Raw genomic sequence first — 5,258 nt, forward strand, 5'->3', positions numbered from 1 at the left:
CTTTACTCCTGGCCACAGCAGCAAGCCCCCGGTCTGTCCGGGGAGAGGGAGCCGGTGCACAGGGGGCCTTTATCTGGCCATGCTGAGTCTGGTCATTCATGGGCTGGTACTGGGGATCTCTCCAGACCTCTCTCATGGGGGGGCTCTCTTTGCAGGGCTCTGAGCGGCCTCTGTGTGCGGCCAGCAAACAGACTCCCATCCAAAGCCCTCACACACACACCTGGCTTTCTAAGGTCACTTCCTTAATCATGGTAGCCCCCCCCCCCCCCCCCCCCCAGGGTCGTTGTGACACCTGAAGAGCCGTTTGGCCCGGATGCAGGGATGTACGCAGGTTTCTATCCGCCGCCTCTGTGTTCAGACATACGCTGCGTTCTTGGAGAGTCTCGCCGCAGCCTCCTTATCCCCGTGCTGCAGTCACATGCTTTTGTTTTTTTTCCGACACTGTAATCGAGAATTCTGGGAAATCAGGACATCGGAAATGCGAGGCCAGACTGAGTTCAAGTTGCAGCGGTTTCTCCAAAGCCACTGGTAACACCCTGCTTCTTGTGGTTGCATACTCTCCCCGCCCCCCCCACCTTTCCCCAGGCCACTCTCGCTGTCATGTGGATGCTGCGTGATGAGTACCCCCCCCCCCCCCCACTACCTAGTCCTCCAAAATGGGTCACGGGCACACAGAGGCTTCGGTTTGTTGTTGGGTCTCCTCAGGCTGGTGTATGTGGCACGGAAACGTGACTGTGACCTTGCCGGGCCGTGCTGAGAGAGAGGCTGCACTGTTTAACTTGTAGAACTGGACTAAAAACTCTGAAAAAGCAAGTGACAGAGGTGTTTTATTGAGACCGTAGGGGAGTGTATTACAGGAAGATACTGTCGGAGCCGTACTATTGCAAGGCCAGCACTGCTGACTCACTCACCTCAGTCATGGCTAATGACAGCCACCACCATCAGGCTGGGCACAACCCACGCACCTTACAACACCCCCCACCAGGGGCCGTGGAAAGCATGTAACTCATTTACACAGCTGACGAGAAAAAAGTGCGTGAGCTCACTCAAGGGTACAACAGCTGTTACCCAGGAGCTGATCGCTCAAGCAATCAATGGGACAATCTCGCACTGAGAACCTGGCTTCATTAACCATTAAGATGAGGACCCCTGACTCATCTCCCATCACGAAGCATTCAGGCTGAGCAAGGTCTGACCGAGTCGTGCCTGAGGCGATGGCTGAGGACCCCCAGACTGTAGCTGCTGTAGCCCTGTGTGCTGTGAACCTGTTTGGAGCTGGTCTCTGGTGTGTGTATCCTCCTCACTGCCTAAACCTGCAGATCCCCCCCCCCAGGGGGATGATTTTAATATCATCATAAAAAAATCAATAAAAGAAGCTGAGATGCAGTAACACAATAAGCTACACTATGTCCAGCTGTATTAAATCTTATTTTGATATTTATTATTTTATATCCTGTTCCAGGCTTACAGCTCACTGGTCTGTTATTACAGGCTCGTTTATACTCCCGACCTCCGGGGGGTAATAATTGACGAGATCTAATATAAAGAGGCACGTTTCAGCCTTGGGGTGGGGCAGGTCTGACGTTTGTCAGTGGTATCGGAGAGCTTACCACAAACTGCCAGTTCTCTGCGCCCGCCCACAGCGGGACGTCGTCCTCCAGGGGGGCCGAGGAATGTTCCGGGAGGTCAGCGGAAATGAGAGCAGGTGACCCCTCCTCCCAGGCATGAGGAGTTTAGTCTCCTGATAAGTGCTGTTGCATCTCTACTGCTCAGATAGCATGCTGTGGCTTTATTTCTAAACCTTTAAAGTTTATAAATGGAGAAGTTTGTCTGATAAAATCTATACACAGCCTGATTCATTTCTGGCGGGCTGGTGAGGTCACATTTGATTTCTGTCTGACACTTCAGAGAGACAAAGACACATTTGTAGAGCGGTTTCCCCCGCATAAGTTCATTTTCCTGTAAAAGTAAAAGAAAAAAAAAAGCCTTTTTGCCAGGAAGTTGCGAGATCTAGCTTGCTGGACTGAATCCCCAAGATGCAGTAAGATTTCAGCGCAGAGGGATTTTTAATTGTATTTTATTTCTTTTTCTTTTCTTAATATCCCACCTAATGCTTCTGAGCCGGTACCTATAACCTTTGACCTCTGATGACAGTACAGGAGATGGGCAGCGGGTCTTAAGGGTCTGAAGGTCGCAGCTTTGGAGATCTGCCAGGGGTGAGTGAGACAGATATGAGCATGCAGACGTACCGCAAACAGCATCTCATTTCATTCAAAGGGAAGGGTGCAGCCTGACCTCCTGACCCTCACCCCAGAGTGCATGACCCTGTATAAAAATGAAAAAAGGCAGATTTCAGGCTGCAGAATTGACCAATCTGACCTTGTATATGTGATTCAACAGTTTCCCTCTCTGCTGTCATCCTGCCTCCGGTCACCCCAGCGACGCCGAGAGACCGGCTGACCCCGACCTAGTTTCCAGGTGGTGGGACCGTGACAGGTGGCTGCTTGTGACGCCTGGAAGGGTGGTGGTGGGGCGGCATGGAAGAAGCTTTGGACAAACAGGGTCTGGCGGAAATACTGCCTGCACGTAGGACACTGGGCGTGAGCTCTTCTACCTTTGAGGAGAGTTCTTGGACCTTGATATATGTAGCATCCTAGCATGCTAATGGCGGTGCGTCACTTGATGCTGTGCTACCAGGTGCTGACGCACTTTGAGGTCCATCGCGGAGGGCTGAGGTGTGTCACTAAATGCAATATGGAAAGCCCAATAACTACAGCGATGCCGCTACTGGGAAGCCCCCGGCTCCAGCCGATAATCATTACACAGTCATGCTAACTGCAAGCCTCACAAAGGAGGCTAGTTGTATAGAATGTTTAGCTAGTGGTAGTTACCTCAGTCAGAAGATAACTGAAAATTATCTGAATTTCCACAATTGTTCCATCACTGTTAAGGTTTCACAAGCGGGAGCCTGACGGTGTCTCAAACGTCACCCACACCATCTCGAAGCAACCTAGAGGCAGGGGAGCGCACTCTGAAATGCTGCATTACTGATGAATTAAAAGGATCATTACAGATGACTGGCTCCCGATTATAACCCAAACCCCCCCCCCCCCCCCGCCAGTCAGAATGAGCTCACCTGCAGACCCCGCCCTTCTTCTCCACTCTGCCCCTACAGACACCCCCACCCCTCCTCAGGCTCCCGTGACACCCTCATCACCTAAGCCGCTATGCTGTTTTGCCAGCACCCTGCGTTGGCCGACTTTCTCGCTCACGCCGACTGTCGCAGTGGCCACCGACTGTTCCGCATTTTGTTTCAGGTTGCTGTGGCTTCAGCGAAGGAAATTTGAAGCCGTGGGCCAAGAACGACCGAGTTTTCGCCAGAGTGACCAACCCTGTTCACGGGTGAGACACGGATCTCACTGAGCTCAGTCCAGCCGCTCTCCGTCTCCGCGGTGATTGTCCAAGCTGCAGATTAATTGTTCTCCTCTCGTGTAAAACAAACACGGGTAAATACTAAAGGCCTGAGCCGTCTCCATGCTGCTTTCACCGTGTTTACATGAGGAGAGATTGGCTCTGACAAACCTCAGAGCCTCATCCACGATCTCCATCCTGTTTATTTGTTCTGACTCTGTATTTTGTTCCAGACACATGTTTTACTTCATGCACTAATCTGTTACTTGACTTTTTTTTTTGGAAGTGTGGCTTGTGTTATGTTATGTTTTGTGTTCGTTCGTCGTCCTTGTTTGTATTTGGGCCGGGGGGCCGTTCGGCTATCCTCCAATACGCTGATCTTTGTGTCCATAGCCTCGAGAGAAATAATAATCATAATAATCACAAATAATACATTTAATGTGTATGGTGCTTTTCAAAAGGCCAGAGATGTTTAATGAGATGAGGGAAATCCGGGAGAAAGGAGGGAAAATGTAATTTAATCTGTCCAATATCACCACTTGTCACACGTGCAGTACTGAGATCCACCGCAGAAAAAGAGGCGGAGCCTAATTGCAGGAAATGAGGGACGTTCACCTCGCTGTTTTTCATTCCTCGTCTCCCTTTTCATCTTCATGAGCTTTCTGGCTCAAGGCACAATATTGAATATCGTTGTCAAAACTGTTGTCTGGGGGGAAAACGAACGAGACAGCGATGTATCCTTGACTCATACCTTGCTGCTGAAAGCACAGGTGTAATCAGGGTGAATCATTAGCCGATTGTAACCAGTCCGATCTCTGTAACTCATGATAACCCGGCACTATTGTGCACTCTGCGTCATTCCTTTTACGGTTGGCCGTGAATGAGTCATGAAGCTGTAAGAAAACAAAGTGACACACGAAATAAAACTGGCAGTTATGATTGTAGGGCCGTCATGCTTGACCCCACGGTGCTTGAGTTCCGGTTGGTGCTCAGGTAAGGGTCCAGCTGAGGGGTTCTGCTGGAGTCCTTGTGGGCAACCCCCCCCCCCCCCTCGCTGGCGTCGCATGGGAGATGGGGACAAACAGCCAGGAGGAGGCCTGCAAGCACAGAGCCCGTTAATGTAAACAGCGAAGAGCTAACACAGTGAGCGCAGCGGCAGACGCGGGATCCTGCAGAGGACGTGGGGAACGTGCAAAGCAAAGCCGCGAGCTTGAGCAATTACAGGCGAAGCCGCTCTGTTAACAGTCGGGAGAGGCAAGGGATCATATGACTACATGGGCTTTTATAAACAGCACCACATGACGAGCTCCAGTATCGCGGCAACGGAGTGCCCGCATTTCCCTTCCCGACTCAGCCCTGACTCAGCAGGCTCGGTGCCCGGCAGCCTGGGCCTTGTCCCCACCGCACCCCTGGCCCCCCACACAGACATTGGCATAATAACCAAGATCCCCAACTTCACATGCACGCAAGCTGTTCGCACATTTCAGCAGGGGATCTTGATTTTGCCTCTGGAGAGAGTCAGCCCTTCACCCCACTGCTTTGGATAGACAGTCCCATCTACATTCTTTTTGGGCTTTTTCCGGGAGATGGATAGACAATCTGTCAGACTGTTACAATGCTGATGGTGAATGAGACTCTCCAATAAATCCCTGACATCAACCAGAACAGAACGATCTAACTGAGTCAAGATTTCCAATTGTTGTACTACAGATTGTGACTGAAGGCGACACCTTTAAAACACTCCCCAGTCAGGAGGAGCAAATGGGAAATGTCCCGGGGAGCGATTATTGTCGTCTTCTGGAACTCTCAGGAGTCACGTACGCCGATGTCCTCGCCTCTGTTACAAC

The sequence above is a fragment of the Brienomyrus brachyistius genome, unplaced genomic scaffold (assembly GCF_023856365.1).
Source record: "Brienomyrus brachyistius isolate T26 unplaced genomic scaffold, BBRACH_0.4 scaffold71, whole genome shotgun sequence".
Lineage (NCBI taxonomy): Eukaryota > Metazoa > Chordata > Actinopteri > Osteoglossiformes > Mormyridae > Brienomyrus > Brienomyrus brachyistius.